This window comes from Artemia franciscana, chromosome 14 (genome assembly GCF_032884065.1).
Source record: "Artemia franciscana chromosome 14, ASM3288406v1, whole genome shotgun sequence".
In the NCBI taxonomy this organism is placed as follows: domain Eukaryota; kingdom Metazoa; phylum Arthropoda; class Branchiopoda; order Anostraca; family Artemiidae; genus Artemia; species Artemia franciscana.
Window position 1 is genome coordinate 22,281,134 of NC_088876.1, and position 26,167 is coordinate 22,307,300.

General features: G+C 33.6%; 1 long non-coding RNA gene across 8 annotated transcripts in view; it reads left to right on the plus strand.

Moving 5' to 3' along the window:
* Window positions 1-26,167, plus strand: part of LOC136035459 (uncharacterized) — a 127,978-nt gene that overhangs the window by 11,879 nt on the left and 89,932 nt on the right. For 2 of the 8 annotated variants that reach the window (XR_010619434.1, XR_010619441.1), the window contains exons 1-2: window positions 1,245-9,441; window positions 24,905-25,038. This is a non-coding gene — a long non-coding RNA (uncharacterized LOC136035459). Of the gene's footprint in view, window positions 1-1,244; window positions 9,442-17,931; window positions 18,088-24,904; window positions 25,039-26,167 lie in introns of those variants that run through there. The other 6 variants (XR_010619436.1, XR_010619438.1, XR_010619435.1 and 3 more) reach the window with 6 other exon arrangements.

The window sequence follows — 26,167 nt, forward strand, 5'->3', positions numbered from 1 at the left end:
TAAATAATTAAAACGAAATTTGCATATTCATTATTTGCAATTAATCGGAAGATTTTGAGAAAAAAGGAGCAAGGGAGGAGGATTAGTTGCTCTCCAAGTTTTTGTTTACTTAAATAGCAGCTAGAACTTTTAATTTTTTACAAACGTTTTCATTGGTAAAAAATATACGTAACTTACGAATTAACTTGCGTAACGACCTTCTATAATCGTATATTTTTATTACGTATATGAGGGGGTTCAACCCTCGTCGATACCTCGCTCTTTACACTAAAGCTTAGATTTTGTCCCAATTCCTTAAGAATGACCTCTGAATCACAAAGGCCGTAGAATAAATAGTTGAAATTACTAAAAATACGTTAGCGTAAAGAGTTAGGTATAACGAGAAGGTAGCGAGGAGGTAAACCCCTCATATGCGTAATAATTTTTGTTCTTTTTAAGTTTTAATGCTGCTCCTTACTTTCAGTAGAAAAAATTTTCATATTTATCTTTTTCATTGCTTTTCAAATAAGGCTAGAAAATCCTGCGCCCCCTTCATTGAAATTCTCTTCCCCCTGTGAGAATTTTCTCCATGGAAATATCCTCCCACGTAATCTCCCCCCACAACTCTCCCTCCTAAACAAAAAAAAAATCCCCATGAAACCGCCTGTACACTTCCCAGTAACCATTACTATATGTAAACACAGGTCAAAGTTTGTAACTTGCAGCCCTTCCCACTGGAACTGCGGGGGAGTAAGTCGTCCCTAAAGACATAGTTATTAGGTTTTTCGACTATAGTGAATAAAATGGCTATCTCAGAATTTTGATCCGGTGACTTTTGAGAAAAAATGAGCGTTGGAGGGGGCCTAGGTGTCCTCCAATTTTTCGGTCACTTGAAAAGGTCACTAGAACTTTTAATTTCCGTTAGAATGAGCCCTCTCGCGACATTCTAGGACCACTCAGTCGATACGATCACCTCTGGGTAAAAGAACAAACAAATAAACACGCATCCGTGATCTGTCTTCTGGCAAAAAATTCGAAATTCCACATTTTCGTTGATAGGAGCTTGAAACTTCTGCAATAAAGTTCTCTGATACGCTGAATCTGACGGTGTGATTTTTGTTAAGATTGTATGACTTTTGTGGGGTGTTTCCCCCTATTTTCTGGGTATAACTGATCTTGATGATCAGCCCACCATTAAAATGATTAGGGCTCCGAAGTACAGTCAGCCGAAGGGTGCACGTCCTGCAAAGGACCCATCAAAATGTTACCATGCCCCATCGGTGGGGCTTGCACTCCACGCTGAATATTGTGGCTTTAAGATTATCAATTATCCTATGAAAGAGATTTGTGGAGATAATGATAATTTACCTTGTGTAATTAACCTTTAATTTTCTAATACTTATTTCTTGTTAGCTTTAAACATTTTTAACCAGCTAGAGATGCAATAGTTCTGCGAATAATGAAGAATACTAATAGCTAAAACGCTTGATTTATTATTCTAAGCATTCAAAGCTTGGCTAAAATGCACGGATTAAGGCTTTGTCTTACCTTAAAAAAGTAATTTGAAGTTAAAGCTTCACGCAAAGCAATTTATGTTGAAAACACTTCAAGACGAAGTTCGAACTCACAACTGACTTTCTTATAATTTCCAAAAGATGATGAAACCCTCCAAATTACACAAGTTTTTCTGGAGATTCTGGGTTTCCCTCGAAGAAACTTTAAGTGAGTGTCAAGCTCATAATTCTGTTTGGAGTTTCGAGTAATGCTTCCAAAGGAACTATAAAAACTTTACTTGGAAAACTCTGGTTATCAAGAGAAAATTACGGATGACATTCGAAAGCAAGATATTGACCTTTTAAGTATTTCAAAGAAAATGCAACTGCAAATATTGGCCTCTAGAGAGTGTCATAAAACTATTTAGTCAGCATTTGAAAGATCCTGAAATTCAAAGCATGTTTAGTAAAACATTTCTGCTAATTGGATAAAACTACACAAGCGTCTTCCTTTTATGGTCCTATGAATGAATAATTGATTATGCTTGATCTCATAACTGAAGGGAGAAGGTAAAAATTGGCATTTAAGTATACCTTTTTATAGACACCATTTAAAACTAAATACAGCATTTAAAAAAAAACTAAAAGCCTGAATAAAAACACGATACCCCCTTCCAAATGTCACTCTCCTAAAAATCTCATGTTTATTTAGTAGTTTTTTAAAGTAATCACATGGATGGTCTTAAAGTGTTGCTTTAACTACCTTGCCTCTTCCCCGCCCCTGAAAAAATTGATGTGTATCTGAATGACTATCCTCATATAGCATATGTATTTTACACGCTGAACCGTGTGAAATCCATCGTACGCTTCGTGACAACTTACATGGTCTGTGGTTAAATTCTGCCACGGTCCTGGTTATAACTTTTATGTTGCAAGCTTTAATTTTACTTTGAGTTTTTAACAAACCAATAAGAACAGTAGTAATAACTGATAACTTCATTTTTGCCATTCTTGCTAATTATAAGCTGCAGTTAAAGAACTCTGCGGAAAGTTGTTCACTTTATATTTGACCAATTAATGTTTGGTCAGTTTTAAACTTCAAAATTTACTTATACAATTTAATGAGACATTTTGCCTTTAAAACGGGCATAAAATTACTTGCTCTGTAAATCTTTTTACAGGGCATGTTTCAAATTATAGATTAAATCTTAAACAATGGTTAAATTATTAAGCATTAAGCAACTTTCTACATTGTCAACACAACGTAACTGAGTTAAAAGAATTGTATGGCTTCTGAGTATTATTTGATTTGGTTTTCCTCCAACCAAATGATTCATACAAGGGTTTCATAATGCATGCTTTGACAGAGTGGCCATATAATTTGTTGTTCAAATCTGAGTTTTGCAAGAATTTTTGACTGACGATCTTGATAATCCTAAAGAACGAAGTGTGAGCGTTCAAAATCGAAAGCCGCTAATTATACATTGGACAAAGTCGGTTTGATTATTCACTTACAAGCACAGTAACTATATATTTTATAGAGTTTGATTTCCACCAAAGCTGGTATTTAACCATTTCTTGGCTTAATGATCATAAATCTGAGGCTAATAATGCAATGTAAAACTCTAAAATTAAAACTCACTAATTGAAAATTTCACAAACAAATTTTTGTTTTGTTCGGTGTCCGTATCTAAGTATTCCTGAGCTTATTGACTACGTATCCGAGGGATAATATGAGGTAGAGGTCTTACAGCAAAACGTGGTAAGTAGCCTACATATGTCACATATTAGTTTTGATTCGCACCAAAGTGGGTAGACCTAGTTAGTATTTATGAACATTTCTTATATAAATCGGATGCTCGTCTTAAAATATTTAAATCAAAGCCAAAGCTTGGTAAGCACATATTTTCACAAATAGTATTTGAATTTTCCCAACGTAATTATGACCGCGACTACTATTGCAATAAGAGCTCATACCATGATTACTTCTTCAACTGCTACTCTTAAATTAACTGCTCCACAATGACTACCCCAACGACGGTTGTTCAAGGTTCCAGAAACTACTTTTTCAGTATCAGTTAATACATAATAAACAATTTAGTTTTATGAAGCTAAGGTGCGATATCTTTCATCAATGTTTTTTGATGAAATAGATTTAGGCTACACGCCAGTATTGAAAGGGGGTCAATAGATATCTTTCTGTGGAAGGGAGGGAGGTCAAACATTTATTCTCGATCCAAAAATTTCCAAATTTCCTCAAAATATCGCTTACATTAATTTTTTAGTATAATCCACCCTCTAAACTACCTTCATTTTTGTTAAGTATGTTAGGGTTCTGGAACTAGACTGCAACATGTGTGCTGAAAATCCGAAAGCTCCCGTTTTTTTGTGAAAATATTATGAAATTTAGCATAAAAATATTGAATATAAAGTGAATGATCCAGTTTATGTGCATGACTGCACCGATCTAAATGGGGAAGGGCATCCAAGCCCACAAAGCAAAACAATTTGTCCGCCACCGTCTCCTCCCGATGTTAGCTTTACGGAAATGTTAGAATTTGCTGCTTTACGAGATTTCAGACCCTTCTAAGAAGATAAAAAGAAAATTTAGGGTAATGAGTGAGAGAGGGTTTGGTGAAGAGTCAGTCGCCTAACGTTTTAGATAGCCCAAAAATATATTAAACTACATAAATAAAATAAACATTTTATTACCGTCAATAATAACGTAGAAGCTTAAAACTAATAGAAATTGTTCTATTTATCAGACTAACCCAACCTTAAAACTTTCGTTCTAGACACTTAAGATTCACTTTTTCCTTTCGTTTTTTACCTTAAAGTTTCAACAGTGAATTGTCGGACATAAGAGCTATGGGATAAAAAGTATAACTTTTCACCACAGTGCTTTGATAATGAGATTATTTTGAGGGCTTATAAACATTTGTTTGATATTTGCACAACAGATGTGTCGGTTCACATGTTCCGGATAAAGATTGACAAATATCGATTGCAAATAGCAGCTGACTTTAATATTTCTTGCATTTTAAGATTTTTTTTGGAAATCCCAATGCTAAAAACTTTAATGTACAGAGCTAAACTAGATGCCATCCTTCGTCATATTACTACTACTACTAACAACTCACTGCAGCAACAAGCCACCTAAGACCAACAGCTACGCACGCTTCGACTCCATCCTAATTTATTCAAAGCCTCCCTCTTTAAACCCTCCCAAGAAGTTCCCCTTTCCCTTAAATCTTTCTTAACAATATCCAAACACCTCAACCGCGGACGACCTGCTTTCCGATTAGCCCTGCACGGTTGGCCAAAAAGGCAATCTTTGTCAATCTTTTATCCTTCATCCACGGCATGTGCCCAAGCCATCTTAATCTTTCTCTTATTATTGCCCTAGAAAACGGGATTGAACGACACTTTTCGTACAGTTTACTGTTCATACAAAAGAAAAATAAAAAATTACAAGGTCATACTTTACATTTATCTGGAAAGAATTATGGTTTAAATCCCTTTATCTCTTGCTAATATCCTGTTTGCCTGTCAAAACCCTTATCTTTTATAATTAAATAAAAACGTATATTTTTTTGACTGAAAGTAAGGAGCAACATTAAAACTCAAAACGAGCAGAAATTATTCCGTATATGAAGGGCTGCCCCCTCCTTAATACCTTGCTCTTTACACTAAAGCTATTAGCACTTTAAAAAAAAGTTCCCTGTTCTAGTTAAACGGTCCGTGTGTTTCAGTATCCGTTCTTAAAAATTAGGACAAACAGTCAAACTCAACATAAAGAGCAAGGTATTGAGAAAAGGCAATCCTTCATATACGGTATTCTGTTCGTTGTGATTTTTCACGTTACTGCTTACTTTCAGTTAAGAAAAACATGTTTTTACTTAATTCCTGTTATTTTTTTAACATGATGTAGGTAAATCTCTCCATTAGATATACCCACATCACAAGATACTCCTCCGTGAAAATTTCATCCAAAGTGAATTACACCCCCTGTCAAGTTCCTTCCAGGTAGTTCCATCCTCGCTAAAAATCATCTCTCCCCGTAAAATTTCTTGCGGATGATTCAGCCTGAAGAATTATTGTTAGCATATTTTCATTGAAAAAGACTTTAATCCCTAATCACTTTCTCGATCCCTCCAGAAGTATCCCACGTATCAAAATTCGCGAAAAATAGCCCCCGGATAATTCCCCCGGAACATCTCCACTTGCAAAATTGAATTTGAAAGGATAATGTAAGACAATTAACAAGAATTTTGCATAGGAGTTCTGTCCAATCTCCCCAGTGTCAGATTTTCCTCGAAATTCCCCCCCCCTCTGGAAACTTCCCTCCCCATCATGATTCTCCCAATGAGAATCCACCCTTATCACAAAATGTCCCCTGAAAATGTATGTATACTTCTCAATAGCAAATACTATACGTAAACAACGGGAAAATTCCATAACTTACTGGCCTCTCCCTACGGATTGTGGGGGTCATTTTACCTCTAAAGACGCAGATATTTGATCTTTCAACTATACTGAACAAAATGGCATTCTCAAAATTTTGTCCAGATAGCTTTGGGCAATAAATGGGCATGGGAGGGGGATCAGTTGCCCTCCAATTTTTTTTTGTTTCTTAAAAAGGGCACTAGAACTTTTAATTTGCGTTCAAATGCGCCATCTGCCAATCTTTTAGAATCATTAATTTAATACGATCACCCCTGGGAAAAAACAAAACAAAAAAAGGCATCCCTGATCTGTCTTCTGGAAAACATTAAAATTCCGTATTTTTGTATATAGGAGATTGAAACTTCTACAGTATGATTCTCGTGTACGTTGAATCTGACGGTGTGATTTTTATAGAGATTCCTTGAATTTTAGAGGATTTTCGCCCGTATTTCAAAAATCAGGCAAATTTTCTTAGGCTCGTAAAGTTTGAAGGATAACACTAGACTTGACAGATCTTATATATTTGAAATCAGCGTAATAAGCTCATTCTTTTGATGTATCTATTGATATCAAAATTCTGTTTTTAGAGTTTTGGTTGCTATTGAGCCGAATCGCTCCTTACTTACAGTTTTTTAACACGAAATGTTTGAAAAATATGTTTTTGGAACGTTATGTCAAAAGATTAACACGAAGTATGCAGTCGATTGGCATTTAAATTAAAAAAAAAAAAAATTAAAAAAAGTTCCTGAGGTCAATATGCAACCACTGAATAAAAACTAAAATAATTAAATAAAAATTCTGAAAAATATATAAAATCCAGTCTCAATTATCTCAGCCCCGTCTGTATGTTTGAATAAACTGTTGAAAGGGCTATCCATAGGCATGGAAAGCCGTGGGAAAGATTATTATATTTTCATATTTAGTTATTTTAATTGGAAGATTTTATGACATTCCAAACATTATTTTCATTCGAAAAAAGTGTTTTTCTTCGGATATCTTAGCCACATAATTGTAGGTCCATTCATTACTCTCAGCTTAAGGTTCCACAGCTCGAGACTTAATTCCGGGATTGAAAATAAATAGGCGCAATCAACAAATTGGACTGTTTTCGATTTCGCAGATTGTGTGGGCCATAAATGCTTTTTCGTAACCCTTGTCTACATTTTGCGAAATTGCCTGCAATCAAAGCAATTTCGCAGATGCTAAAATTCTATAGAGATCAATAAAACCCGAGCTTTGAAAGCATCATTCAAGAGGCCTCACTAGCTAAAAAAAAAAAAAACTATTACACGACCTAGCCAATCCATTCTGATATTTTAGGTTGCTACAACACACTATATGCGAAGTAAAATCGTTCAAGCTTAAAATGTATTGTGCCAGTATGTCGTACTTCGCAATAAGATCCAACAAATATTGTTTCAATGCATGCTATATTGACTGGAGGTTATATTATGGGACGGCTGGACTTGTTAGTTCCAAGTAGCTGCCACCTCAAAACTTTTACAAAATTTTTTTTTGTTCTGGAGGACTGGGCGACTCCTAAAAAATTTGAGTTTTATTCTACACTTGCTTATTTTTTATTGCTAAATTCAGGGAACAGCGCATAGTGAAAAAAAATTACTTCAGGCTATGGGGAACTATCGTCTTCCAATTATAATAAACAAATGAATTTTGGGAATTAATTTATTTTTCGAATAAAAGATATCCATGTCTTTAGAAACTCGGGGATACCAACTGGACGAATCCAAATGACTAGCTATTGGTCAAATAAAGTCAGATATCAGGAATACCCTTGAATGGATAGTCTCTGCTACGAGAAGTGCTTGGGTATTAAGATTCTTACAAAAAATCAAAATTCATCATGGTATCCAAATGGTAGCTTGGTCCAATGAATTTCGAGATAATCAGCGTTTGCAAAATAGAGGCAACCTAAAAGTCGGCCAAGGGCATGATGTATCTTCTTTATTTGTCATTTGGAAGGTTAAACCTCAGTATTAGGTCAATACTATGCTTGAAACACAAAATACCACCATATTTTATGCTAAGACACTGTCCTGAGCCTATCAGTCGACTCGAAGAAGAATTTTGTATTTAGACTGAATTTTCCAATTATCAAGAAATACAGTTTTCTTGTGATAGTGCTTTGCAGTTCCGCTTAAAAGAAAAGCTAATCAGTTTATTTTACTTGAAAAACTTTCCTAACATATATTCTAAGAGTAAGCCTGATAGCGTAGAATACGCAATTTTGCCCAAAAAGCGTCAGAGACGGAGCTTCTGCACTTTTGATCAAAAGAACTCTGAGAAAAAGTGTACACACTGTTGACCAAAGGAGGTTGAAGACAGGAGTTGTGAAAGGACATCAGAGTAGGAGTATAAGCATTGTTGAGCAAATTGTCTCACAGATCTAACATCCTTGCGAGCTCAAGGGCTGGAGATAGAGTATACGCACCATTACCCTAAGGGTCTCCGAAGGGTAGTAAGCTAAAAGAGGTGCAACATGCTGGGTGCATGTTGAGGTGCACAGATCTAACATCCTTGCGAGCTCAAGGGCTGGAGATAGAGTATACGCACCATTACCCTAAGGATCTCCGAAAGGTAGTAAGCTAAAAGAGGTGCAACATGCTTATATTTGCAAATTTAAGAATAGGAGGAGTTGGAAGCAGCTCATAACCAAGCGTCTTTTTTCAGCTATTCATATACTTAAAGCTGAAAATGCTTTATGACTCTGATTTCAAGAATTTGTAATTTGTTTACATAGTGTGTTTTTGCTCAAATGGGCGATCATATCTTGTATTTTCATCAATTTTCCATACTAAGGGGTTCTCAATGCAATCTCAGTGGAACTGGCCTATCCATCAACAGTGTACAATTGAAATAATGGGTGAATTTACCTTGGAACTAAACGGGCCTTTCGTCGAATTACAATATTGCTTAATTTGTGGTTTTGAAGGATATTTAAGTAGGCTAATCGACTGAATGTTAGTTCGCTATTTATTTAACAATTTATCGCAAAAACCCTGGTGTAAAACCTGCCAAAACATAAAACATGACTTGCAGTTCAATAATTTTCTATGTGGTGCATGGTAACAAATGTATATATCCCTTAAGTTTCATATTTTGTACAATTTATGACATATCGTTAAAATGCTAATGTCGTACTTATATTATCATAATTATATAAAATTATATTAATTTACAAAAATTTAATGAACAAAGATTATTATATGTTTAATAGGTAATAAAAAAGTATAAGAATTAAATGAAACGCATACGAAAATTCAAATTACTTTCTTATTCTATTTATATAATATCTAAGAAGTTTGTTTTAATCACAGAAAATGCAAGTAAAAGCCAAAACGTGCCACTACGTACAATTTCACTTATTAGCATTTTTGTTAAGTGATCATAAAATAAGTTTATAGACTATGTTAGCTTAGAAATAGAAAAATGTTGAAACAGTGTTGGTTCTGTCATACCAAGAGATTTAGTACTCAATTTGAAGTGGTAGAGCATTTGCCAGTTTGTAAGTAGCTTAACCTAAGCTTACTTAAAGGGTTTAGATATAAAATAGCTTATTGAAATTAAAATAAAACAAGCATATTTGAAAACGCGTAATTGGAATTATAATTTGATAATTTATGTCAGCGGTAAAAAACTTAAGTAGCCCTTTGCCATATTTTGTGTTTTATAGTATATATATATATATATATATATATATATATATATATATATATATATATATATATATATATATATATATATATATATATATATCATATTTCTGGACAAACTGCAATGACCTCAAATATATTCAGTTTCTTATTCAAATTAAATAAATACCTAATTTTTCCAAATGGAAGTCAGTTCCAAAAGTGATATTAAAATTGGGCGTAGAATATGGTTTTGTATGAAAAACGCAATGTCTCTCAGATCCCACAATTGTGGGATCCTTCAATGTTTATATATACATATTATATATATATTATATATATATATATATATATATATATATATATATATATATATATATATATATATATATATATATATATATATATATATATATATATATGAAATGAGTATTTTTTCATGGTTTTGGGCACCCTTGTACTGGGGGCTACATGTGTCATACTACTTCTGGAGATGAGTTTTCTATATTTTAAGGTTTCCTATTAAAATAACAGCCTTGAATTTTGTAGTAACGGGATTACAAAACATGAAAATTAACATTTTCTTAGTTTGGACATGAAAACTCTGCTACAGGGCTCTTGGACGTTTAGAATTTGAGGAGATAATTTTATCCATGTATCTTTTCTTCGTTTCTCTTATTAAGTAACTACAACTAAACAATGAACTACAATTAAATATTTACATGAAAAACAACTTATCTTCAACTCACTCTTCTGGCCTGTCCTTTGACTTGCAAAAACAAGTTTGTAATCTGACCACTTATGAAGGACACATTTACCATTTTTCTGAAATTATGCAAATTTATCTATGCTAAAAACTTTTGATCGGTATATTTCCACTTAATAAATTTTACATATTGTAAATTAGAATACAAAATTCTTTTGTTGTATATATTTTTCCACAGGTCTGACTATTTTTATAAGGTTTCGTTCGCTATTGGGAAAGGCCACCCTTAGTATCAGTTTGTTAGGCTATCACAAACAGTTTAGTATCTCGAACACCCGAAGACAAAATAATAAATAATAAATAAGCAAAATTGGGGACAATAAAGGATTATTTTTTGCTACACTTTTTTAATTATCAAATCAGCTTTATTTCGGCATTTGAGATTCAACTTCTTGACCGTAATATTTAAAGTCTAGGCTGCACTAATTATAATTACATAGAACAGATAAGCATGCCAGAGACACTTGTGAATCTACTCTCGTGAAATCCTGGACTTTTAAATATTTGTCACGTGATTTGCCGGTTATTTTTCGTCATGTTATACATATATATATATATATATATATATATATATATATATATATATATATATATATATATATATATATATATATATATATATATATATATATATATATATATATATAAATATACATATATATATATATATATATATATATATATATATATATATATATATATATATATATATATATATATATATATATATATATATATATATATATTCCAAAAATGCATAGAGATTGGTATTTGCCATCTGAAGTTACTAGGATACAGAACACAATTTAAAAAAAGAAGGAAAACTTCTTTAAAAAGGTGTGATTTTGGTGAAAATCATACCATTAAATTTCCAAACCTACATTACCCTAGAGAGGAGGTCTTAACCCTCCGTTTTCTTTTGAAGTCTAGGTTTTGAAACTCTTATGACGAAAATATATTATTTTTTTATTTACCTCGGGAAGCGAAGTCACGGATAGATGTTAAGGTGTTTTTATATTTTTACTGTTGTTTGTTTGGTTTTTCGTTTTTTTTTCAGTTTTTTTTTGCTTTTTTTGCCGGGTAGTGATCGTGTTGAAAGTTTTTAACAGCCATGGGAAAGTAATTTAACGAAATAAAAGTACCAGTCTCAGAGACGGCACGGTGGTAGCTTCGTCCCAAAGAATTTACACAATCCACATAAAATAGCAGTTATTATTGAATATTTATACTATAATCCTAGTGGCTATCCTGTATTGCAGTTGTGCACTGCTTATAAGGGGTTGATCTTTTTATATCCTATGATAGCAAAGTAGATTTATGCTCTGCTTGTTATTATGCGGCCCAAAGATCCATCTCCATTACCACAAGATTGGGCGACAGGCTTGTAGCTTGTCCCTCTAAAAATGACCCAGCAACTGAAACGTTTTTTCGACACCCAATGGACCATCCATGGCTCTGAAGAATACTTGCCGTTTTAAGTTTTTTTTAATCAATTCTTCCTTTCTTTCTTTTGGAAGGGGGAATGCCTGAAGACCAAAAATTATGATTTTGACGAAAATTTAAGCTTTCCGTGATAAGTATATCGGCGAACTTCGGGGATTTACGGTCAAAATCTCTCAATTTTGGAGAATGTGAATACAGAGGCATTACAATTTTCTTTTATTGTAAAAGTAGAAGTTAATAGTAAGTTAGCTAAGAGTTTCCTATAATAGTTTTAACCATATTTCCCTTAAGTTTTGAAATCCGTAACTCCTTGTCAGTCAAAGTTACTGGATCATTAATATTAAATACGGAATAATTTGCATTTATTCTTCATAATATATTTTCTGTTTAAAGTATATGACAATTTGCACATAATGATGATCTTATTTTACGATCCAATGTCTACACTTAGTAGTCGAATTTCGAAATAATGTTTTTTTTTGTGTGTGTGTGCTACTTCTATGGTTTGTAAGCTATATACGGTCTGAGTGAAAAATTAAATAGACAAATGTCATTAAAACTATTATTACCATGTGTGGGACCTACTATATAAAATTTGTTATTGCCTGGACAAGACATTGTTGTCTTTCGTGTTCTTTTTGTCGTAAAAATTCGATTAATTCAATACAATTTCACTTGAACATTGTAGCACCACTGCTTTTCGGATTTCCCAAGCACGTGTTATTTTTTAGTACTTTATTTACTTATTTTATTTACTTTATTATTTTTTAGTACTTTTCAAGCAGTTCGTGGTAACGAACTGTAGTAAGGAGCGACCCGGCTCAATAGTAAACGAAACTCTAAAAAACGGAATTTTGATGCTAAAAGATACATCAAAAGAATCAAATTTTCACGCTGATTCTGAATATGTAAGTTTTAATTAATTTAGTCTTTTTCATCAAAAGTTACGAGCCTGAGGAAATTTGCCTTATTTTGGACAAATAGGGGGAAACAACCCCAAAAAGTCATAGAATGTCAATAGAAAATCACACCATCGCATTTGGCGTATCAGAGAACCCTATAGCAAAAATTTCAAGCTCCTATCTAAAAAAATGCGGAATTTCGCATTTTTTGCCATAAGACAAATCACGGGGCGTGTTTATTTGTTTGTTTGTTTTTGTTTTTTCTTTTCTTTTTCCCAGGGGTCATCGTATCGACCAAGTGGTCCTAGAGTGTCACAAGAGGGCTCATTCTTACGGAAATGAAAAGTTCTAGTGCCCTTTTTAAGTGATCAAACAATTGGAGGGCACCTAGGCCCCCTCCCACACTCATTTTTTTCCAAAAGTCAACGGATTAAAATTTTGAGATAGCCATTTTGTTCCGCATAGTCGAAAACCATAATAACTATGTCTTTGGGATTGACTTACTCCCCCACAATCCCTGGGGGAGGGGCTGCAAGTTACAAACTTTGACTAGTTTTTACATATAGTAATGGTTATTGGGAAGGGTACAGACGTTTTCAGGGGGATTTTTTTTGGTTTGGGGGAGTGGGGTTGATGGGAGGGGGCTATGTGGGAGGATATTTCCTTGGAGGAATTTTTCATGGGGGAAGAAAAATTCAATGAAAAGGGCGCAAGATTTTCTAGCATTACTGTAAAAAAACAATGAAAAAATAAACATGAAAACGTTTTTTCAATTGAAAGTAAGGAATAGCATTGAAATTTACAACGAACAGAGATTATTACGCATATGAGGGGTTCTAAAAATACTTTAGCATAAAGAGCGAGGTATTTAGGAGGAGACAAATACCTCGCTCTTTATGCTAAAGTATTTTTAGTGATTTCAACTATTTATTCAGGAGGCAGCTAGGCCTCCTTCCCCACCCCTTATTTCTCAAAATCGTCTGATCAAAACTAAGAGAAAGCCATTTAGCCAAAAAAAAATTAATATACCAACTTCATTTCAATAATTCATGTGCGGAGAGCCAAAATTAAACATGCATTAATTCAAAAACGTTCAGAAATTTAATAAAAAAAACTAGTTTTTTTAACTGAAAGTAAGGAGCGACATTAAAACTTAAAACGAACAGAAATTACTCCGTATATGAAATGGGTTGTCCCCTCCGCAATCCCTCGCTCTTTACGCTAAAGTTTGACTCTTTGCCACAATTCTACTTTTTAAAACAATTAAAAGCTTTAGCGTAAAGAGCGAGGGATTGAGGAGGGGACAACCCATTTCATATACGGAGTAATTTCTCTTCGTTTTAAGTTTTAATGTCGCTCCTTACTTTCAGTTAATAAAACTAGTTTTTTTTATTTAATTTCAGTAAGCAACAGTAATCAAATGACAATAATAATGGCACTACTTTAAGAAAGAAATCAATTTCGAAAGAATTAAAATTGCTTTGAAATAGTTGATAGAAATACTGCCAACGATTACTGCGGCCTAAAGTTCATTCCGTACCCTATACCAGTGGTCTTCAAACTTCAGTACCCGTACCCCATAGGGTATGCAATAATTTTTAGAGGATTCGTGGCTGGCCAAGAAAAAAAAACAACCCCTTAAAACTTGGACATACAGATTTATTAATATTTTAGCTATAGTTTACTTAGGACCGGTAACAGAGAAGGGGTACCTAAAATTTTCTGTGGGTAAAAAGGGGTTCAGTGTCTAAATAAGTTTCAGAACCACTCCTCCAGACGATAATGAGACCAAAGGTGATTCGTAAGTATTCCTATCTACAATTTTCCTATATCTGTGAGCCGGCTACACGAGGCTAAAATGAAATGCTTTTCCTGCCTAGACTCAGGTAGACATTTATTGAAAAGATTCACAGAAGGTGGATACAACACGTACTTGCAGAATACCAATATTGTTTCGCATCAAAAGGCCCTTAAGAGACGGAGAGGGGAAGTGGATCTTAATGCTACCGTCAGAAGGAATGTGGTCTTGAAACTCGATTTTATAAGTTCTGAAAACGAGAAATAGCAGTCTTTGCATATACGAAGATGGAAAAAAAACATTCATTCAAATCATAAACGGTAAAATGAGAGCTGTATTGCAACAGCGTAGAATTCAACTTTTTTTAACGCAAAACAGCATGCTACTTTTATAGCAAGACGATGTCGACCTACTCACTTAAGCCTTCATATGTGTTTCTTTATCTTCTAGTAGCTCAAATAATGAGTTCAAACACATTAGTTTTGTTAAGATACGAAAAAATCACGATTTTACAATAATGAACAACAAATCCCAAAGGAAAACAGGGTTAAGTATTTTAAAAACGTTCAAGAACTGTAGTTGAATGAATGCTTTCTTTAGTGACTAGATCTATACAGAGTACTTCACTCTCTTATCTGTAAAATGGAGCACGAGTTTCGGAAGAAATGTGATCTATCTTCGGTTTTCTTCTAACAGTGCTGAGGACAGGCCATCCTGGCTCCCCTCATTTCACACCAATGCCTAGTTGATAGCGATGACCCGGGGCTTAGTTTCAGCACTTCTACGGGGGGGGGGGGCAAGAGGGGTCCTAGTCAGGAGAGTGAAGGGCCAAGGGCTATATAATAATTTTTATCTTCAAATGATTGGGAGAAACGGCCCTCTTTCCCCCCAAAAGACGCCGTTGGCCACAACTAAACAGTAATCTAATGCTATATTGTAATTATTAAAATGCTAAATTAGAAGCACGTTTCGGTGCTACGTATTTATATCCAAGGACATTCGAAACGCCATTTCATTTTTTATTTTTCTAAGATAGGGCCGTTAAACGATTCAGACCAGCTTAAGAGGGCGTGCAACACATTTTTAGTTTTCTTTGTGGGAGGGTAATATCTAAGCTAGATCTTGCCCTCGAGGATGAAACCTAGAAAGGTATTTTAATCTGACTCTAGAGGGAGCATACCTCTCTTGGAAGAATATTCTATAAATCTGTTGAACTTCGGGATAGGGGCACAGCTCCACCGCTCCCTTTTTAAATGAAATTCCACATATTTTTATGGACAATTGTCTGTATTAGTGGACTGCACAAGTTGTGCCTTCTTATATTTTATCCATCGTTTAGGGGCTAAAACAACTCCCTGTAAATTTCTCCCTCCCTCCCTGTTGGTGTGCCCATGATATCGTACTTAGTAATTATATTCTTGCTTTTGTGGGGATACAATTTGCAACTTGGTCGCATTTGCAATACACTTGAAATTTGATCACAGGTAATGCAATTTCAAATTCGTTGAGCACCTCTGTCGTAATTCAGTAGCTAGCTTCTTCTTCGTTTGCATAATGAGGGTGATCTGCATAACCATGCAAAATTTTACCTGATTGCTCTTGTCTATGCATGACTACAGCTAAGGCTGAAATGCCAAAAGCTGAAAAGTTATGCTTTGCATATAAAGCTGAATTAAATTTATTTTTATTATACAATCTCAGACCTGTTCTTCAGGAAAATACATTTGAATATATATCTCTGTGTAATTATTTCTTAGTTTCTATACTTTTATCGCGCTGGTAATTTTAAGAGTAATAGAGAAAAACTAGTACGTATACGTGGATTTAGAAGGAGCTGTACATTTGTAAAGACAAAGGGAAAAGTTTGAAAAATAAACAAAAACTGACGAGCTATGGGAAAAACATGAAGGAAGTTGATTTAAATCGAAAAAATTCGGAAATTTCAAGAGGAAGACAGGCTGCTTTTTAAGAGAGATAAGCAATTATTAAAAAAAAAAACATAATAAACCAAAAATCATTGCTACCTTCCCTAAAAAACAAAGCTTGATAGTGATTTTGGTGATTTTTTACTGGTTACAAATCTTTTCTTAGTTGCAAACCTGAACTAATTGTTTAAACTAGCTAATACTATTTCTGTCAAGTTATCGTGGCATTATAATTCTTTGTGTGTCTCCTTGTTTGTCAAAGCAAGTAAGACTCTGTCTTGAACAATATATCGTATTTATAATGGATTTGGTACCTGGTTCACGATAAACAATGTTGTTTATTTCCTGTTTTTGGTACAACTGAAGAACACTTGATTTTGTTGGTTGTATTATTTGTCCTAAACTTCGTCTACATCCCCACTCCCTCCAAAAAATGACCGAATTGAGAACTTTTCCACTAAAAACGAACAGAAAAGAAAATTACCTATCTACTCATTTTCCAAATGAATGAAACAGAAGTAAGTCATTTTCTAAAAGTACGTGAAAGTAATGAAACAAATAAATCAACCCTCATACTTAAAAATAACTATTTGAATATTATCCTGTCAGGAACAATGTTCCTGTCATTTGTCCCTATGTACCAAGATTTACTAGAAGACACAAGGAAGTGGGGGGAAATCCCGTTCCATCTCCTTAAGATAAAGCAATAAATTTCTCTTAAGTCTCCTGTAACGGTCACAGATATCAACTACTTTTTTAGTGTTCTGACGAATCCGGTGTATTTCCCTGAAATAATGCCGACGTACCAATTTCCCAGTAGTCCTTTGCTACTTATCCCCTAAAAATAGAACGGTTCCTTCCATTGACTTTTGTTACGGTTTATACCTTTGGAAAAGATAATTTCATATTACATATTGTTTACTTTGATGCTTAATGGAAAATCGAAGATTTTCAGTGCTAAATTCTACATTTAATAAAATGTCTCTCTGAAGCATTTAATAAAAAATACATTTAATAAAATGCATCCTCTGAAGCATTTTCAAGCTTCAAATAGTGAAAAAAATGCACGAAAAAGAATGAAAAAGGTATTTCCTAATTAACTGAAATTCACTCAATTACAAATTAAATCCATTATAGTGATTTTGAATGGCATAACGGAAATTAGCTGTAACAGAAGAGTTTATATTAATTCAATTGTAGCTTCAATATTAGGCAACACATAGGTATACTCAGTTACACCCCTCCCTCCAAAAAATACTTTTACTAATTTAGGTAAAAAAAAATTAATAGCACAAATTAATGCCATGCGGGAATGACTGTAAAGCTAGGAGGAACACAGGAAATTTTGCAGGGAAGTACCCTCTTTAATCGGACTTGTAGTTGGTAATGGATTATAATGGTATATTAATATATGATAATACTGGTCGAAGTTTTCAAAATTGTACTTTCCTCCTTCGACAGATTTTCAATGAAACTTCTGATAAATAATGTGTTCGTTTTTTGTGTGACTTGTTGTCTTCATTATTAAGCCAGCAGTGAAATGATTGCCAAGCACTTGGTTAAATCAGTGGTAGTTCACCTCTATGAAAATTTAGTCCGATGGAAAATGACTGCATAGAAGATTGGTTTCAGAACTTTGTTGGCACTTCTCCTGCCCCCAAGAGACATTTATGCAATTTCCGTAGGTGTGTAGTCTTTTGATCTTTATCTTTTATCCTACCCCTATTTTCCTCATTTCAAGCCAAAAAAGAAAACTAAAAAGTAGTTAACACTGGCAAAAATAAATGTTTCTGAAAACCCGTAAATTAACGATCGTTAACGGTCTTTTGGGGCAAAATGATCTGTGCTCAAGGGGTAAGGGCACAAAATTATACCAATTTCCCATTTAAAGCGAAGGCTTCATGTTATACTTTGATAGAAGTGACACCCACCTTTTTGAAATCAGATTACTACATGGAACTTCAATCTGTATTATTTAGGAGCCAAAACAGGACACCATGGGTTTGTGTCTCCTCTAACTCCCTCTAATTCCCAAGTTCACAAACAGAGACATGCTGTACATCTTGTGACTTATCTTTGTTCGGGGATAATTTAGAGAATAGTCCTAAATTACTAATTTCTAAAGAATAAACATAATAAGATCGAAGAATGACTGTCCGAAATCGCACATATAAAGCACAGGCTCCTATTTCACAAATATTGAGTGATGTTCCCGCATTTAGTCGTAGCCTAGTTAATTTATTATATGTCTGTAATTAAAACTGCTATATGGACTTCCAAATTCAAAGCAGTTGTGAGATGAATTACTAACGGTCGAGATGTTAAACCTTGCTAATCATCTTGTATAGTAAAGAGCAATTATAATAGGTTTTCCATTTTAATAATTCATGGAAACACCCTTTCAAATGCCCCTCGAGTTTCAAATCTCTCAAATACAGATAGTTATTTTTCAAAAGATGGTTGTTTAGGCAGTATTTAGGAAATTAAAGGAGCACTTATGGTCCCAAATGATTAAACGTTAAATACTAAAAATAAAAATAAAATATAATTTCATTATATTAAATAAATTAATCCTAATTATATATTTCATTAGTTACAGGCTACTTGATTCCATTGGTGGATCCAGGGGTACCCTTCCCTCCAAGGTTTTTTCTCGCGTTCTTCTATCCTATTATTTTTTTATATTTTTACTCTTTTTCTTAGAATAAATTTGTCAATTCGGTCAATTATTAGTACCTTTGTCACATTGCTTCCTCCCCCCCCCCCAAGATTTGCTCATTGGTGCCCTTGTCACATTGGATCTCCCCCAAGATTTTGCTCTAGATCCACTCTGCATAATTCTGCCAATTTTTTTTTTTCAACTTGCAGATTACACATTTGACGCTATAGGCAAAACATAGGCGTTTAGAATTAAGACACATTAATAATAATAATAATAATTTATTTATTCCCTCTTTACATACAAAAGATGTACACAAAGGAGTATGAAAAGAAAACTGAAAAATCTAAAAATTATAATTCTAACGAAAATCAGTAGATCATAGCTGTTTTTTTTTTTTTTTTTTTCACATAACTCAAAAAACCATTTACAAAATCTGACCCATAAGTAATAACATTATGAGTCTATTTCAAAAATCCTACATTTGTTAAACCATGTTAAAATCAGAGTCATGCAAGGCTTATCAATCTGTATAATAAGACGGCCCATTCTGTGACCCATTGGTCAATGTCTCCTCTACCCTAATCCCTCCTTTCCTAACTTTGCCCACATAGAGAATATTTACTTCTTCCGAACTAAAATTATTCTAGATATTACTTAGGAGATGCTCCATATAACCCAACGTTATTTCTCAAAGTTAACTTAGATTATAATGTGACTGTCCTAAGTAAAAACAGGCTACACTAATTAACCCTATATATTTAACAGATTTTGCTTAGTTTCTAGAAAATTTGCTATTCAGCAGCTTCGAGCTTGTTTGTTATCAAATAATAAAAAAAAACAAGTTTTTTCAACTAAAAGTAGGGAGCAACATTAAAACTTAAAACAGGCAGAAATCATTATGCATTCGAGGGGTTCGCCCTCTCATCAATACCTTGCTCTTTACACTAAAGTTTGAATTTTGTTCCAATTCTTTAAGAATGACCTCTGAATCGCAAAGGGTTTAACTAAAATAAATAGCTCTTTAGAAGGTACTAAAAAAAATCTTTAGAAAAAAAGCGAGCTATTGGAGAGGGAACGAGCCCCCTCATATACCTGATAATTTCTGTTCGTTTTAAGTTTTAATGTTACTCCTTATTTTCAATCGAAAAAACTTGCTTTTTGTATTTAAATTCTGACGGTTTTATAAATAATGCTGGAAAATCCAGCACCCCCTTCATGGGAAATTCTTTTTTTTATGAGAAATTCCTCCACGGAACGATTCTCTCACGTAACCTTCTCCCCCTTACCCTCACCAGAAGAAATCCCCCCTGAAAATGTCTGTATACTCCCCAACAACCAATGCTATATGTACACAATGGGCAAAGTTTACGACTTGCAACCCTTTCTCCGGGGGCTGTGGGAGATTAAGTCATCCTCAAAGACATATTTATTAGATTTTTCGACTATGCTGAACAAAACGGACATCTCAAAATTTTGATCAGGTGACTCTGGGAAAAAAATGAGCGTGGGAGGGGGCCTAGTTGCTGTCCAACTTTTTTGGTCACCTAAAAGGGGTACTAGAGCTTTTAATATCCGTTCAAATGAGCCCTCTTGCAATATTCTAGGACCACTGGGTCGATACAATCACCCCTGGGAAGAAAAAAAAAACAAAAACACGCATCCGTGATCTGTCTTCTGGAAAAAAATTATAAAATTCCACATTTTTGCAAATAGGAGCTTGAAACATCTCCAGTAGGGTGTTTCCCCCTTTTTCCGAAAATGAGGCAAATATTTTCAGGCTCGTAACTCTTGATGGGTAACACTAAACTTGATGAAAGTTATATATTTGAAGCCAACAAAAAATTTGAATCTTTTGATGTATCTATTGGTATCAAAATTCCGTTGCAATACTAAATTAGAAAACAGAACACATTATTTATCTGTTTTACATATAATGTTTGATATGTGAAATCGATGGCATTTAAGCATTAAGAAATATATTAGCTAGCTGATTAGAAATTTGAGACCAATTTTGTAATTTAGACGTTTAATTTATTACGTTTAATTGTAATTTAGAAGTCAAGACATGTTTAATTTATAGTTCTCAAAAAGGACCATAAGATATGCCTTATAGAAAAACATGGTTTGTACTCTCTAAGATTGGAGGTTCTAAATCTGGTGCTGCTTAAGAGCCAATTAATAAAAGTGATCAAAAATGTGAGAAAAATGTTAAAAATTAAACTCAATGAAAATAACAAACTTTTCCTATTAGTTCGGAACATATACTAATTTTCAATTCTAGAGTGATTTGGGCTACTTAGAGCAACTAGCTCTAAAAAATATTAAAATTTTAGAAGCTATTGGGAAAATTACAGAAGAAGATGCACTATTTGTGAAAAATTATACTGTTGAGCTTTAAATTGCTCAAAACCCAACAAACCACAAATTTTGGCCTCTATTTTGTGAATGACAGTCATGAACGATATTTTTCAGAAAATTGACGAAACGAAAAATAAAAAAGCATAAAATTAAGTTTAAATAAATGGACACTTGTCTTGCCTCTCGAATTTCAGTGCCATAAGAGAAGGAACCTCAAATTTAATAAATGTTTCATAAGATTTATAGGCTGCACATTTAAATCTGTCTCGTACAAATAAACAAAATTTATTTGATTTTACAAAGTAGACAAAGATTCAATTTTCTTTCTTATTTACTTTCTGTTTTTTTTTTTTTTGTTTTTTTTTTAAGAAATCACCAACTTAAAATAACCCTAAAAAATTTTTAGGGTTAACAATTAAAATCATAGGCAAATTATACGTTATATATTACTCTTTAAATTTAATTTTAATTAAATTTAATTGTCCTTACTTTATTTGCTTGATGAAGATTTTTTTTTCTTTTTTTTTGTGATGATCCACTGTTCTCAGTAAAGATTCTTTTGTTGCTCATCCTTGACTAATCAGTCAAGAAAATTTTTACCATAGTAATTTAGTTTTAGGATTTAAAAAGTGTGGCTTGTAAGACTCCTTTTAGAGCCTCAACTTGGCTCCTTGGAACTAGTGTTCCCCCATGTTGTAGATCGCAAACACTTTTAACGAAATGGCTTGATGCTTAACTTCTGAAACTAAGAAACACTAATAAAAGACTGCAATTCACGCCATCAAACAGTTGATCTTTCAGCTTCAAACGTTTTTGGATATATATATATATATATATATATATATATATATATATATATATATATATATATATATATATATATATATATATATATATATATATATATATATATTATATATATATATATATATATATATATATATATATATATATATATATATATATATATATATATATATATATATATATATATATATATATATTATTTTATTAGTAGTTAATAGTAGGATTTCAGTCATTTTCCCCAGAAATCAAGGGGGACTAAATATCAACTTTTTAACCATGCATAACCATAAAAACTAATTTTTTTTAGCGTTTTTTGAAGTAGATTTTTACACTCCCCAAAAAAATAACCCCACAAACAAAGGTCCTGGATGCGGCTCTCGGAATTATATATCAATTTCTACCTCCACCCTCCTCTTTTGTCTCCCTTAAAAGTAATTCTGTATTTATCAAAATAAAATAAAACTTACAATTAGTTTTCCCCTAGGATGATCGTATTAAACCAAGGAACCTAGAAAATCGGGAGAGAACTCATTTGAACTAAAATTAATTTGCATGGTGTTATTTTCCGTGGGCGTTTTCTGAGGGGGGGTATTTTCCACGGAGGTAGAGAGGGTATTGTTTGGGGGGAAGGGGTAAAGGTCGGTCCGTGTATATCCGAAAACAAAGAGAAACAAATTACAAGTAAAAATATGTATCATTAACAGCACTGCAATTCAAGCTTGGAGGTATGCACAGCCATGCAAAGTTATGTCTTTGGAGGAATCAAAGGCACTACCTGAGTCGTGGAGGATGTGGATAATATATAAAAAGCTACAATCTTTCGTCCAGAGTTTTAATTTGTGAAAAGTTCTTGGACTCTATTCGGTGAATTTACGGTAGATTCCACTGAAGTTGAAACACCGGCAATAAAATTGGTTAATTAGGCCAAAGGAGCAACGTTTCCCCTACCGTCCTGGCCTTGCTTCCTACTGGGAAGAATTCAACCCTCTACCCAGGTATATTTTCCCTCGGAACTTCATACCAATCTCGCACCTACTTATTTCCTTACATTTCTTTTATTACTGATTAGCTTGCTTATCCTAATAAGTTTCTTCTTTTCTTTTTACATCATTAAATAAGAAAAACAAATAAGGGGGACGTAGATAGATTGGATTTATGGGTTTTATACAAAGTCGTTAATAAACCACGGGGTCGGGGAGTTTTGATAACCCGGTAAGTCCTCAAAACTTAGGCTATATTTTTAACTTTTTCTGTTCAAGTTTTTTATTTCAGATATTTACAACTATTATTTGCATAAAACCTCTAAGCACCTTAATGTAATGAATGTTAGAATTTCTGTATTGCAAGCCGCCATGACAGACTATAGTCGTGCAAGTGACATAAACAATGGCTTATAATTGCTTTAAAAAAAAACTCTTTCGCTAATATATGAGTCAAGTCTTTACTTTTTATATTGGGACTTCTAGATTGTACCGACCACATTGTTGTTGTTGATCTTTTTAAAACCAGTTTCTCTGTATGCATTCGGAGGTAATCAGCTTAATCTGAGTGTGATAAACTACTATGCAGGTATATTTTAATTAAAAGTTTAATAAGTAGTTGTATGATATACCCCTACCCAATATTCTTCTAATATGTTTCTCTGACGGTCAATCCTAACGAAATTCACCAAAGTAAGATAAAAATATAAAACTTTAGAGACGAATCTGGGCTTTACATTTGCACATTAGGGGGGAGGTGCAGAGATAGTGTATAGCGGGTCTGCATGTCAAATGTGTTAGGTACAATTATTCTGTATATTATGTAGTAAGAATTGTTTTCTAACTTCCCCCTGTCCAAATACTTTACCCCACCCCCTACCCCTAATGTGCAAATATATAGCCCAAATTATATATTTTCTATCTATTCTGTGTCTTGTCTTTGCATTGTCTTACGCTAAGCTGAAAGAAACTAACGAAAAAGAAACAGTTCTATTATGTGTCAATGAATAAACAACTTGAGCGGTAGGGTTTATCATACATGTACCATTTAATATGGTATTGGCAGCCTGCTTTCCATAATTCTCCGTTGTAGTTTCCGTAATTGTGATACTAAAGTATTAGATTTTCATCAGATTTTCGTATATTTTATAATGATAAACCTAATTTTACTTCTTGAGTGTGGTCGGTATAATACAAAGGTACCCATTACTTGTACAAATTTATTGCAGTGTTTAAGCCACCTGTGACCACTCTCATACTTTATCTCACCCTAGTCAAAGCTTCTACTTTGGCCATTCCTTATGCAAGTTATTCTTTAAAACTCTTTTTTTGGGGGGGGGGCAGCTATGGCGATGTCAATTGCTTAAAAATTAAACTGATTAACCCCAGGAAATCATGTGAGTCTACTTCGTGTACAATTTGGGGCGTTGTTTCTGGGGGGACTTGGAGAAAAATTTATTATATAGCCCATGTCCCTTGACTATCACGATATGGACCCCTCTCGCCCCCCCCCCCCCCAATAAAAATGCAGGAGCTGCGTCTCTGTCCGAAATTTGGTGTAAACTAACCTACAAGAAAATATTTTAGCTGACTATTTTTCCTGAATATTTTCAAGCACCACATGAGAAAGGCTTTCTCCTGTAATTGTTGCAAAATGTATCTATAAATTTCCACCTATTGATTTCTTTTCTTAAGTTTTCAGCGGAGAAAAAAGGTAGGTGCATTATGTTGCCAAAGCAGCCAATCAACGGCAAGAGTTGCCCAAACGCCATCTATGTGTCTAATGAAAATTGAAGATATACTTCAGGAATCATCCCACGCTTGAAAAGGTAATTTGAGCTTAGAGGCCTGTGATTTCATTAAATGATCTGAAAATTGAGAGGGGGGATACAAGGCTTTTGTGGCTAGCTTCTAAAATCGAGCCATGACAAAATCTTGTAGGTATGCCTTGTGGAGTAATGAAAAGAGAAGTCTTATTTCGGTAAAAGGGGAATAGCATATCTTACTCCTTGGGCTACACATAGTAATCAAAATTTTTAAATCATGCTTAGAGGTCCAAAATGTCTCTTCTTTTTAAGGCTCTCTAGTATTTGTTTCGACTATATTTGAAGTAGAGTAGTTCTTAAAATCGAACAGTTCGCGGTAAAGAACTATAACTAAGGAGCAGCTCGTGCTAATAATAATCGAAACACTAAAAAAAAGAGTTGTGATAACAATATATTCTAAGAACTGAATTCTTTCTTTGGCTCCATATATAAATATGAATATGAAAAATTTTGATTATATTTGATATATATAATATATCAAATTTGAAAAATATAATTTCCACGGAAGAGGGATTTCTGGAGTGATGAGGAAAACAATTAGAACTTAAATTCTTTTTCAAATGACAGTATACTAAGTAGGATTATTAAGGCTGAATCTTCTGCAAGAAATTAGCAGAGGTGGGGGGGGGGGTTTCCAGCAAGTCAAGGAGGATTTTCCCGCAAGGGGAGGGACTTTTTCATGGAGGGTAAGCCAGATTCACCGAGTATTATTTGAAAGACCACCAGAAATTAAATAGAAAAAAAAGAAGTTTTTTCAACTGAAAGTAAGGAGCAATATTCAAAGTCAAAACGAAAAGAAATAATTCCGTACATGAAGGGATATCCCCCCTCCTCAATACCTTGCTCTTTGAGCAAAAGTTTGACTGTTTGTCCCAATCTTTTAAGAACAATTCCTGAAACACAAGGACTGTTTAATTAGAATAGGAATTTTTTTTAAAAGGGCTAATAGCTCTAGCGTAGAGAGCAAGATATTGAGGGAGGGGGTAACCTTTTCATATATGGAATACTTTATGTCCGTTTTGTGTTTTAATTTTGCTCCTTACTCTCAATTGAAAAAAATAGTATTTTTTCATTTAACTTAATGAAGGGACTGCATTGAAAACCGGACTATGAAGACCTACAAATCATTTTA